The 13,867-nt window shown below is 41.2% G+C and overlaps 1 long non-coding RNA gene across 2 annotated transcripts; it reads right to left on the reverse strand.

Moving 5' to 3' along the window:
* Positions 1-4,754: 4,754 nt before the first annotated feature.
* On the reverse strand, positions 4,755-10,588 carry LOC115143891 (uncharacterized). 2 transcript variants are annotated; one of them, XR_003865733.2, is made up of 5 exons: positions 9,861-10,588; positions 9,286-9,350; positions 8,796-8,991; positions 8,444-8,658; positions 4,755-8,122 (listed from the first exon to the last, which is right to left on the reverse strand). It is a non-coding gene; the product is annotated as an uncharacterized LOC115143891 (long non-coding RNA). The 2 variants fall into 2 exon arrangements; XR_003865732.2 differs by having other exon boundaries at positions 8,844-8,991; positions 9,861-10,585.
* Between the last annotated feature and the right edge of the window lie 3,279 nt (positions 10,589-13,867).

Raw genomic sequence — 13,867 nt, forward strand, 5'->3', positions numbered from 1 at the left:
AACCTAAGTGTATGTAAATTTCCGACTTCAACTGTATGATGAGTATTGATATGTGTGGTCGTAACATGTTTCTGTGACTTACCACAACAATATCATGTGACCGTATCAAGTGCCCACCACAAAAATATATGGCGCATGCATCTGTTTATGTACTCTACACCTCACTCAGGTTTCAACTCAGGTTGCATGGCCTTAACCTATGTATGGAATACTGTGATGTATGTGTAACAGTATATAAAGTATGCTACTTTACTGGTGTGAAGGCATTTGGGCAGTGGTGTAAAGTACTTAAGTAAAAATACTTGAAAGTACTGTACAACAGGTCGTTTTTTGTGGTATCTGTACATTACTTTACTATTTTATATTTTTGGCTACTTTTACTTCACTACATTCGTAAAGAAAATAATGTACTTCTAACTCAATACATTTTCCTTGACACCAAAAAGTACTTGTTACATTTTGGCAGGGAAATTGTCCAATTCACACACTTCAAGAGAACTACTCACTGTTTAGCACATGACCTCACATGGGAATCCTTTAAGAGATAGATGGAGCTGGCTTAAGAGAGTATGAACAATGCTGAATGGGTGTTGACAAAGGAGAGCACTCCAGTGGGTACCAAAACTTCCAAAGGCCCTTTTCTCAAAAGTGAGTTTACAAGTTGATCAACTTTCAAAGCAGAATTACTTTCCCATTGTTCCTCAATTGCAGTGTATGATATACCATTCTTTTTTATCTCGGAGTCTCTACTTTTATCCAATGTAAAAAACACAATTTCTAATTTTGCCACGTAAGACCGATTTGAGGAGCTCAGTCACAAATTGTCCCTTTAAGAGTAAAATCACAAAGCAGGTCCTGAGCCCGATACTACGAATGTAGTTTGAGGAGTTAGCAAGGTAACTCGAGTTTAGCTCAGAGTTAACCAAAGATCTGAGTGTCTGAGTCGGGGACCAATGAAATCAAATTCACTCCCACTCGCAAATCATCTACTTCATTTGGGGAAGACAACTGAATAAACATTTTATAAATCAAAAGTGTTTTTGTGCGTTACATTTTTTATGTTCAAATATTTAGTCGTGACAAATGCATTTGAAACTTCACCCACAGTAAAACTTTTTTATGAGTTAATTAAATAATGTTATTGATAGGAGTGGCCAGTCAAAACTGTTCGCTGCTCTGGCCCCCCAATGGTGGAACAAACTCCCTCACGACGCCAGGACAGCGGAGTCAATCACCACCTTCCGGAGACACCTGAAACCCCACCTCTTTCAGGAATACCTAGGATAGGATAAAGTAATCCTTCTCACCCCCCCCCCCCTTAAAAGATTTAGATGCACTATTGTAAAGTGGCTGTTCCACTGGATGTCTTAAGGTGAACGCACCAATTTGTAAGTCGCTCTGGATAAGAGCGTCTGCTAAATGACTTAAATGTAATGTAATGTAATGAGTGGGAAAAAGATGCTTGTGCATTGATGACCAAACCAAAGCGAACCAAAGTTATACAATAAAGACGGCACTTCACACGATAGCCGGCTGAATTACCAAGATAACTTTTCTCTGTTTCAGGGTTGTCTCAATGAAGAGTTGGGCGTTCGACTAGCTATGTGAGACATGCATGCGCAGTCACAAACCTGCTAGAGTTAGCAGCAGGCAGGCAAGCAATATCCACCGTCGTAATACGGATGAAGCCTGAGCTGGAATTGGGAAGCTAACTGAAGCTAGCTAGCTTTAGAAAACTGAGTAGATCTAACTTGCTTTGTTGTATAACCCTCTGGACGAGTATTTAGGGAAACAGCATAATCACCTAAATATATATGAGTCATTTGTTTCTTTCACGTAAGCACAATCACATAGATTCAGGTCCACGGACAGTGGTCATACTTCACTGCAGGAAAGAACCGTTAAAAATGTATCCAGAATCAGATATTTTTACTCTACTTAATCTCAACCAATGTGATCAAAACTGCCCCTGGGTCTTTTGTTAAGAAGAACAAACGCTAACACAGCTAGGAGGCACAAAGAGAGAGAGGCCCAGTTTCGACTCTTCTCCGTTTGACAAAACACTACAACAAAATTGTAGATTGTAAATTTTAAGACAAGCCACAGCTTCCACTTTTTATTTAACTAGGCAAGTCAAATTCTTATTTACAATGACAGCCTACTGGGGAACAGTGGGTTAACTGCTGTGTTCAGGGGCAGAATGACAGATTTTTTACCTTGTCAGCTCGGGGATTCGTTCTAGCAACCTTTCGGTTGCTGGCCCAACGCTCTAACCACTAGGTTAATCTTATCTCTGTTTTCTCTCCAGACACCAGCAGAACATCTTAGCAGCTAGCACACAACTGTCTCCTCAGCAAGCCTTTTTTGAAAGATATTTATAAGAAATGTATGGGCCCTGTTACAACCACAAATGATTTCCTCACAGATTTAAATACTGTTCGGCTTCTCTGAGTTGATTCGATGCCCGGAGTATTAGTTGAGCCTCATTTAGAGAGAGACCGTTTCTTGTTCTTTGAAATGTATCGCTGTGTTGTTAAACTGTCTGACTATTTTCCCCTTCCTCATGGATTATTCCATATGCAGTGCTCTGATGCTTTGGTGGCATTAGTATTAGGACTGTTCACAATAGCTGTCACAGCACTGCTAACGTTGAAGAGTCCACTGAAGGCTAAGTTGAAGGCTAAATTGCTCCGTTGAATCCATCCATAGAAGGAAAGAGGTTTTCCAGCTGAACGCAGCTGGAGGGGCATTCTGACAGCATTAGTGGCTATTTTTAGGGCCACCTGGGGGAATTTAGGCAGTCCAGCACAGCACCAAGTGACAGGCAAGTGGGTAACCTGGTTTTCCAGAGATACAAAAAGAACACTGTGAATCCCCAACGTGAATAAGGGCCTAAAGCAAACTCTCTCTCACAACACATACTCCCTCACTCTCTATCTCCCACACTATTTTTCTCTCTCTCTCTCTCTCTCATACAACACACACCCACAACTGCTCTCTATCAATTTCCCCCTACCTCTATTACACACACTCCTCTGCTCTCTCTCTATCTCTCGATTATATTACATTACGCGTCCATGGACGGGCTCAGTGCCTTGACTGGGCAAAGAGAGAAGTCCGTCCCACAGTTCATTTGCATCACTCTCTCCCAGTCAGTCACAGATTGAACCAGGTGTTCTCTATATGGAGGTAGATTCATGACTTAATTATACAAGCATGTCAAGTATGATTTGCTCATGTAAAATATGAGTTGCACCAGTATACTGAGTTTTGTACTTGCAAGTGTATAACATGTGTGAATAAATACAAAAACACTTGCAAACAGGTAAGTTGATATGTGAATAAATTCAATAAGATTTACAAGCATGCAACTACCTTTGACAATGGATGCAACTCATTTACTAAACTTGTGACTGGTGAATCTTCTGTGAATCAAAACTACACTTGCAGATGTCAAATGTGTGCACTAAGAGTTTTGGCAGTAATTTGGCGACGAACCTGTGTCAAACGTTTTGCAGTTGTAAAACAAATTCAGTAAGCAGGCAGCACATAAAATCACGAGCTCTGGTGAACAGGGCTTTATCTTCTGACCAATCGGGTTAGGTGTTGTCAAACTTTAACATGCTTTCGCGTTTTATAGGGTTCAGTCTGGAAGCACGCTTTCTACTGTGCTAAATATGGATCAAATTTGTTCAAATTAATATACAAAAGTATGTGGACACTCCTTCAAATTAGGGGATTTGGCTGCTTACAGGTGTATGAAATCGAGCACACAGCCCATAGACAAACATTGTCAGTAAAATGGTCTTACTGAAGAGCTCAGTGACTTTCAACGTGGCACCGTCATAGGATGCCACCTTTCCAACAAGTCAGTTCATCAAATTTCTGTCCTGCTAAGGCTGCCCCATTTAACTGTAAGTTATTGTGAAGTGGAAATATCTAGGAACAACAACGGCACAGCCGCAACGTGGTAGGCAACACAAGCTCACAGAATGAGACCGCCGGGTGCTAGAGCGCTTAACGCGTAAAAATAGTCTGTCCTCGGTTGTAACAATCACTACCAAGTTCCAAACTGCCTCTGGAAGCAACGTCAGTGCAAGAACAGTTCGTCGGGAGCTTTGTGAAATGGGTTTCCGTATCAAACACCTTTGGGATGAATTGGAAGACCGATTGCAAGCCAGGCCTAATCGCCCGACATCAGTGACCAACCTCACCAATGCTCTCGTGGCTGAATGGAAGCAAGTCCCCGCAGCAATGTTTCAACATGTAGTGGAAAGCCTTCCCAGAAGAGTGGAGGCTGTTATTGAATCAAAAGGGGAAGCAACTCCATATTAATGCCCATGATTTTGGAATGTGACTTTGGACGAGTAGGTGTCCACATAGGTTTGGTGTCGTGACGTGACTAAACATTATTCTGATGACTATTATGTATCGAATCAACTAACTAGGTTTAATTGTTACTCAATTAAATGAATCATGTAACAATTAACTCATTAGGATTTGGGGCACCATGGAAGAAGTTGTTTAACGATTTACCATCTCCCAAATGAAACTCTCGGTAACAGTAATTTATTAATCATTACCTCATATCAGTGTAATAATTCTGAACGTCACATACGTCGCATAGTTTACAATGGTCTCATTCATCCCCCTCCTCTCCCCTGTAACTATTCCCCAGGTCGTTGTTGCAAATGAGAACGTGTTCTCAGTCAACTTACCTGGTAAAATAACGGATAAATAAATAAATAAACTCCTTGCATCTGCACAAACCCCAACTTTACTTATCATTCCGTACCACACAAATTTACTAACTAACTAAATGATAACACAGGATACACACGGTATAGGTTATTGATTAGAAACATAATAGGTTGGAAACAGGTCCTTTAACAGACTATCTACTCAGCCATAACATCGATTGTTAGAGAGGCTACTTTGTCATCTTCACCTCTTGTTGATTTTCAGGGTTGTAACCAATGTAGACCTAAGCTGCCTCTTGAGTCCCTCTGGTCTGATATGTTAATTTTCAACTCATCCTTGATACACTCTAGTAAAAAAGGGGGAGTTTCCATCATGCTGACATGCTCTCTGAACTCCCTCGGGCGTGGTTACTTACTGGGGTAAAGTATCATCAAAACTATCATCATATCATCAAAAGTATCACCATAGAAAACTAAAATCACATTCATATCTTAACAAAAATACTATCATCATTGATATTTCCTCACAACGTAAAGGATGAAAACCTGACATACAGTATGAATACTGATCAAGTTACAATATTTTCGTTATAACATTAAATACCATTTTTAATGACATCAGAAAATAGAAATTTGTTTTTCATAGACCATCTCTCATAATTCCCCACATTCGGATGTAAGGAATATTGTTCCATTTTTCACTTTTGGACGTTAGAGTTTTTGGGTGGCAAAAAGTCTCTGTAACAAAGAGAATTCCAATCACCAACACTAAAAGGTAAAGTCCTCTGCTACATACAATTTACGGCTGGGAGTGAGGTGTCACAAAACCCCCTCATCAATCCCTCCTCCCATCTGCGTGTGAGAGGGGTCTGGTAGAAATTGATCCATTGTAAACCTGATCTTTGTATACTCACAGGAGAGTCATGAAGTTGGTTGGCTTTGCTAGTTAGCAAGCTGAGAGCTCTGCTCAAGTTGGCTAATGTTAGTTAGCTCTAGAATCAAGACAAGAGGGATGAGGAAGAAGATTAGATGCAGTTGCTTCATCTGGCTGCTGCAGTGCCCAGGCGAGATGAGCTAGCTAGATGCCAATGTCAAACCAATGCAATTATATACATTTTATTGGCTTGCTTTAGGATCCGATTTTCCTGAAAATGTCTCTCATATAGCTGGCTAGTTGTTGTTGTTGTTGTTCTAGTGTCCGTTAAATGTAACAGCCACAACATCATGATCATGTAGTTTGCAGACCAGCGAGGAGGAGAAAAGCCTGCTTTGGGTGAGCTAGCTAGAACAACATCAACTAGCTAGCTATAATATCAGATTAACATGTTCAGGAAAAGCATGGCTAGAGCTTGCTATCTGTAGTAATTGTACTATTTGAAACCACCACATACACATCATCTGTATTTGTGTTTCATTCCGTATTATGTTTTAATCTATTTGTACTCTATTGCCACTTGTCTCAAGTTGTACAAATCATCAGCATGAAGAATACTGAATTCTGTTGAATTATCAAGTGGACTGAATTCTCATTCAAATAATGTTGTGGCTCTCTTTTAGATCTGCCAAGCACAACTCTGCCTCTGCCAGCCACACAACCACTGTCTCTGGCTCTGCTAGCCACACAACCACTGTCTCAGAGTAGTTGGGTAAGCTTCTTCCTGGCTCGCCCTGTCCCGGGGTGACATTGGACAGGGCCACAGTGTCTCCCAACCCCCCCGGTCTCAGTCCGCAGTAATTATTTTTGCAATAGCTCTATGTGCTGAGGGCTAGGGTCAACTTGTCTTATCTGGACCCATATTCACTAAGCGTCTTAGGGTAGAAGTGCCGATCTAGGATCAATTTTTACTTTTAGATCATGGATTCATCTAATTATATTGCCTAATGGGACCTGACACGTGATTAATATTCCCTTGATTAATGATTAATATTCCCCTTTGTCAATAACATCTTCTACACATCATGGCAACATGCTTGACTGAAAAAATCTTTAAACATGGGTTGATGCTGTCGCCCATCAGATTTCACATTATAACAATCTGTCAAAGTTGCTTTTCAAAAGTTGCAAAGTGCTTTTCAGAATGACATGTTCATGACTGTTGATGTTCACAGGCCTCTCCTAATGCTATGTTGAACGAGCACCACGGATGAAGGGGGGGGGGGGGACTGACATCTTCTTCACCAGCCCTTCACCAAGTCATCCAATATTTGCTTCATGAACAATTGTTGCGTCTTGTAAAAAAAAAAAAATCTTTCTTTTATTGTAATTTAGCAGGTCTATAGTATAAAGTATTGTTTGTAAATGTTTCTTAAATATATATTCAGTCACGAGACACTTTGGATTATTTTATGTTGCCAATTTAAAATTTTGCTAAAATGATGTCTGTATTGTTACTTTGTACATGCTGAAACAGTCTCATTAGTTTTGAGCTAGACACTGATCTGTAAATGTCTCCTCTTTTTTTAAAGTTGAGTGAAATTAGCACTCGTCAATCACGGATTTGTATTACGTAAGAATGTAAAGTGGACTTGAGTGCTGAAAACCAAAACGTATACAACTTAATTGACCAGGAGAGATAGCTGACAAACATAACTGGATGGCAAGAATCATCACAGACATCCTAAAGTGTGGTGTCATATGTTTCTTGTTGAATATGTAATAAAGTGAAACAAGTATGCTTCAAACTACAGATGTAAGGGCATTGAAGTGGTAAACATAATGTCATAAAAGATGAGAAAATACATTTACAATGGTTCTCGGTGTTAGTTTTAGCCACATCAGCCCATTAAAACATCATGGTAGAGCAGAGAGGACTTAGAGAGCATGTGGCTTTGCAACACACAGGTGTTTCATCTCAACACTGGGATAATGTTAACAATGAGATGCCACACAGGCCTCATGCCGCTCAGGTAGGAGGGTAGCAGAAATAAATGAATAAAAACACAAAACGAATGAAAAAGAACACAGGGCCAAGGTACTTCAGGAGCACACAGACATCAAAAATATCCCTGGCATCAATATTTTCAACTGGCTCGGCTTGCTATCACAGCACCACCAATTTCCATTTATTAAAGGCGGATAGAATTCCTATTGCGAAAGGTGGCGGGAAGCAGCCGATTCATCGGCCAGATCCTGTCGGAAGCTCCAGCACTGTGTTTGTTAAAGTGAAAATCAGGAGATATCCCATTTGTTTGAGTTCCTCTACAAAAACCTTTTTACAGAGTCTAGCCTTCCATAGTGTGGCTCTGTCGTCGACTCCCTTGTGAAGAGGAATAATTTGAGCACCATGATCACGGTGAAGTAGAGGATGGTAATGGCCACACTAATGATCTGCAGCTTGGTGAAGAAGTAGTGCACGTCGTAGACAAACAGGTAGACTGCCATGAAGAGACTGGTCAGGAAAGAATGCAACCACCAGGGAGTTCTATACAAAACACAACACACTCTTTAGGTTAGGCTCAATACTCATTTTTGACACTAAGTGCGTGGATCGATGAGCAGAGATAAATTGAGTGATATGAGAAGGAAACATTTGCACGATAAAGAATGTTTTCTAAACTGAAATAGATTTACTGATTTACACGAAAACTTCACACTTGGTATCTTAACATAACGGCACACGTAATCTGGTCAACTGGAAATGTTGGAAATTCATTTTTACAAATATTACACAATGCATTTACATGCAAAGAGAGAGAGCACAGTATGCCACTATTGTGATAGCCAGATCCATGGCTCCACCCACCTCGTCACACAAGTGGAAGTAGCAGGATGGTGGCCCTGGACCAGGTGATGAGGAAAATGATGAACACCAGGAACAGGAACCCAGAAGAGCTGGATGAAGATGCAGCCGAAGGGGTGGATGCCCCCCATGACGATTCCAGGCATGGGCTTGGTGAAGGAGGAATGTTCATGGATCTGTCGAATGATCTTCTTAGTTCGCACTGGCTGCTCAATCCCCTGGAGCATAGAGAGTAGCATAGAAATTCGTCAAGGCATTGTTAGACCCTTGTTAGCGTGCAATGTTTTCTTTGATTGTTATGTCAGTGTGAAAGAGGTTGCAAACACGGGGGAAAATGCACAGGATGTAAGATGACCTGAACGAGTTATTCATACAGACAGTATGATTGATATGTGACGCTCACAGGCTTCTTGAAGCTGAAGTAGGCAAGGGGCACGGAGATGCCATACTACAAATCCAAGATGGCCACCAGCATGCCGAAGGGGATGGCTGCCAAGAAGCCCTCCACCCACAGGATCAGGTTAACCAGGAAAAGGTCTGCAAACAAGATCCTGAGAAGGAGGGAGAGAAAAGGGGTCGGGGGTGGGACAGTGAATATCTCAAAGGAAAAATTGGCAACCACGGCACCCTCAAAGTCTAGACATGTTTAAAGATTTTGCTGATCTAGGGTCAGGTCCCTCCAGTCAATATAATTTAATTTATTATGATCTAAAAGGCTAAACTGATCCTAAATCTTCATCGGGTCCAGATAAGACAAGCTGATCCTAGCCCCCCGACACAGAATAATTACTGGGGACTGAGACCGGAGGGTTGCGAGACACAGGGACATCTCGGAAAGAGCTTACCCAACTACTCTGAGACAGTGGTTGTGTGGCTGGCAGAGGCAGAGGCAGAGTTGTGCTTGGCAGATCTAAAAGAGAGCCACAACATTATTTGAATGAGAATTCAGTCCACTTGATAATTCAACAGAATTCAGTATTCTTCATGCCGATGATTTGTACAACTAGAGACAGATAGCAATACAGTACAAATAGATTAAAACATCATATGGAATGTAACGCAGATACAGATGTGTATGTGGTGGTTTCAATTTGTTTTACTACAGATCGCTAGCTCTGTCCATGTTTTTCATAGAAAATGTCTATCTGATATTATAGCTAACTAGTTGATGTTGTTCTAGCTAGCTCACCCAAAGCAGGCTTTTCTCCTCCTTGCTGGTCTGCAGATGCATGACTACATGATCATGATGTCGTGGCTTAAACATTTAATGGACATTGCACTAGAACAACAACTAGCTAGCTATATCAGATGGACATTGTCAGGAAAAGCAGCTCAGACCAAGCCATTAAATGTCTATCATTGCATTGGTTTGACATTGACATCGAACTATCTATTTAAGAGAGAATCTGAGCGATCTCACCTTTTTAATCACTGTAGCAGTTTGATGTCATCTCTTCTGGGTACTGCAACACCCTGATTGAAGCAACTGCACATCTAATTTTCTCCCCCATCCCCTCTTGATTGCACAGGGACCTAGCCCGTTTACCTCAAAACATTGCTAGCAAGCCAACTAGCACACCAAACAACACACCAAATACACAGAGCAAACACTACTTTTGTAAACTAATGTTAGTTTCGACCAAATGACAAGTTCCTATATAGCAGTAGACCTATTGCTCTGTTACACAACAAAGAACCTCTAGATACATGCTAGCCAGTTTTAATGCTAGCTAGCATCATCTCTGTAACGGTTATACTATGTGGAAATACTTTTTTAATTATTCCAACACCTTGCTCTAGCTTTCAACTAATTTGATTCATATTTAGCACAGTGGAAAGCGTGCTTCCAAGACAAGCCCTTGCCCCCTGTATGAAAGTAGGTTCCAGAAAGATATCCACAAAATAGAATGGAGCTATTAGGGAAGTAGCCTGTATGCAGTTACCAAAACAGCTTGGACAAGCAGTAGAGTTGGTTCTTATTAAGAGTAGCCAAACAGAATGAAGGAAAGGTGAGGCCACTCCCTTCCAGAATGAATAAGTCATAACAGAGGCAAGCCCTACCCAGCTAGCACAGTGGATCTGGGCCGATTCATTCTGAGAGTCGGGGCACTCGGCTGAGAGTCAGACTCGGCTGATGTCATGTGGTCCGCCATGTGGCCGCCTTTGGCAGTATTACTTATGGCTAGAATGCGGGGATTGAGCTCGGGCAGACATCGGTGTGAGTTATCTGGCCCAAATGTATTACTTAGGGCTCGGGCTGATTGAGGCTACTCTCTGGTACGGGCTGCTTTATGTAATTAACATTTCATTATTTATTTTTCTCATTGTTTCTGTGACCAAAAAATACAATTAACAAACATTTAAATTAAATTATTTACGAGTCCTGTGTAGTATTTTACTGTTTTGATACTTTCTGTAAGGCAATTGATAAGCATTAAAAACTTTGTGGATGGAGCCTCTTGAGTGGCGCAGCGGTCTACGACACTGCATCATTGTGCAAACTGCGTTGTTACAAATGTTGGTTCGGGACATGCATGAGGCGACGCACAATTGGCCCAGCATCGTCCGAGTTAGGGGAGGGTTTGGCCAGCAGGGGTGTCCTTGTCCCATTGTGCTGTATCGACTCCCGTGGCGGGCAAGGCCCATGCACGCTGACACGATCACTAGGTGTTTCCACCGACACAAAATGTTTTTTTTGTGGATGGGTATAATTTGTTTGTATAAAATGTATTTAAAATGTGCATCTGGCCGTTCTGGGGTGATTCTGGGAAGATGCCGGCAAAGTCGGCTGAATTCCGGTAGACGGAAACGGCCCTATGTACTTGGGCCGATTCTGGGCAGTCATTCACTTGAGGCCGAGTCCGACACCCAATTCCGGGCCGATTCAATCAGTTCCAGCCCCCAGGAAGAGGGCCGCCTCTGAGCCGATTCCTGATTGCTAGCTGGGTACTAGGGAGGGAATAGAGTAGAAGGAGAAAAACAGAAGTAGGGATATATAGAGAGCGGTGGGCTAAAATGCTGATCATTGCTAGTCGGATCCTGGTCAAAATGTTGGGGTTGGGCCAGGATGGATTTTGGGAAAACCCTGGTCTAGCTGGCCAAGCTGGTCTGAACAGCATGGTCTTGCTGCTAATAAACCAGCATTTGTTGTGTTTTTGCTGGTGACAAGCCTTCAGTGAGTTTCCACCGGTGATCGGCTTTCGCTGTGTTTTCCCGGTTGACCAGCCTTTGTTGTTTTTTGTTGGTGACCAGCCTTCCTTTTGTTTTTTGTTGGTGACCAGCATAAACTAAAGCAATACTAGCATCAATTCACATTATGCTAGCTTGCAAAGTGATGTTTAATTCCTATTGGAATCCAGCCAGAGTGGTTTCCCATAATCTGCTGTTAGAATTATGAATAAATGAGAGTACCTAATCAATGTAAATGGGAATAACCATTTCAGTAATGGGTGCGTTTAGAAACATTTATGTTATTTATCTTTGTGAAGCATGAGAAAAATAATGTATTAATCAATCAATCAATGGAATTGCAAAATAAAGACATTGAATCAATTTTTTTTTAAATGAACTGCAATTGAGCATGCTGGAGTCAACCTCATGTGGGATTTGCACACACAACTTCTTGGTTGCCAGCAATCTGAATTTCCCACTACACCCCTTGATTTGTGGGTGTGATAAAGATTGTTAAAAGATTAGAACCAATAGACATTTGCTCGTTTGTCCCTGTGGAGGAACCCTTTTAGGTGCCACATAGAAATCAAAACATTACTGTGGAAAATAACTATTTTGTTCGTTACATTACTTTTGCGTTACCAAAAACAGAAAACCCTCTGGAAATGCCTTGCGTGTGTTGGACATTGTAATGTCCTATAGGGGGCGCACACTACCTTAGAATGGCTTGCGTACTTAGTACTCATGGTGAAAATCCCTGACTGGTTCAGCAGAACTACAAAGGCTGTGTACAAACACACAGTTTCAACAGCTGTCCAGGTGACTGGTCTCAGACGTTCCCGCATGTGAAGAAACTGCATATGGAGATCCTGGGCTGGCGAGGTTACATGTGGTCTGCGGTTGTGAGGCCGTTTGGACATACTGCCAAACTCTCTAAAACGAGGCGGCTTACGGTAGAGAAATGAACAATCAATTCTCTGGCAACAGCTCTGGTGGACATTCCTGCAGTCAGCATGCCAATTGCACACTCCCTCAAAACATTACTTTGTAATGTGTTACCCCAACACTGTTGTGGAGTAACTACAATGTTGTTGATCCATCCTCAGTGTTCTCCTATCACAGCCATTCAACTCTGTAACTGTTTTAAAGTTCCCATTGGCCTTATGGTGAAATCCCTGACTGGTTTCCTTCTACCTTGCAACTAGGAAGGACACCTGTATCTTTGTAGTGACTGGGTGCTTTGATACACCATCCAAAGTGTAATTCATAACTTCACAATACTCAAAGGGATATTCAATGTCTGCTTTTTTAATTTTAACTATCTACCAACAGGTGCCCTTTTTTTGCGAGGCACTGGAAAACCTCCCTGGTCTTTATGGTTGAATCTGTATTTGAAATTCACTGCTCGACTGAGTCACCTTACAGTGTCTGGGTTACAGAAATGAGGTAGTAATTAAAAAATAATGTTAAACTCTATTATTGCACACAGTGAGTCCATGAAACTTATTATGTGACTTGTTAAGCAAATGTTTACTCCTGAACATAAAGGCTTCCAATTACAAAGGGGTTGAATACTTATTGACTGAAGACATTTCAACTTATCATTTATAATTCATTTGTAAAAGAAAACATAGAATTAACTCCACTTTTACAGTATGGAGTATTGTGTGTAGGCCAGTAACAAAAAAAAATCTCAATTGAATCCATGTAACACAAAACATTTTGGAAAAAGTCAAGGGGTGTGAATACTTTCTGAAGGCACTCAATTAATTTATTTTATGTTACACAAAAATAAATAACGTAAATGTTTCTAAAGTAATCCAATCTGTTAGTTGAACTTATTGCACTCGTTACTGAAATGGTTGTTCCAGTTTAGATGGTTTAGGTAGCTATTTATTCATCTTTCTAACCCTGGCAATCATTCTGAATGCAGATTGTGGGTGAATAAAATGTCCACTTGTTGGATATCCCCACTCAGGCTGGATTCCAATAGTAATTAGAAATCACTTTGCAAGCCAGCATAATGTTATTTCAAATCAAATCACTTGATGCTGGTTTTGCGGGTGACCAACAATTCTGGTATGCCTGTGACCAGTCTCCAAAACACAGCGTAGGCTAGTCACCAGCAAAAACACAATGATGACTGGTCGTTAGTGAAAACACAATGAAGGCTCGTCACCAGCGAAAACACAATGATGGCTGGTCGTTAGTGAAAACACAATGAAGTCTCGTCACCAGCGAAAACACAACAAAGGC

The sequence above is a fragment of the Oncorhynchus nerka genome, linkage group LG16 (genome assembly GCF_034236695.1).
Source record: "Oncorhynchus nerka isolate Pitt River linkage group LG16, Oner_Uvic_2.0, whole genome shotgun sequence".
Taxonomy (NCBI): Eukaryota; Metazoa; Chordata; class Actinopteri; order Salmoniformes; family Salmonidae; genus Oncorhynchus; species Oncorhynchus nerka.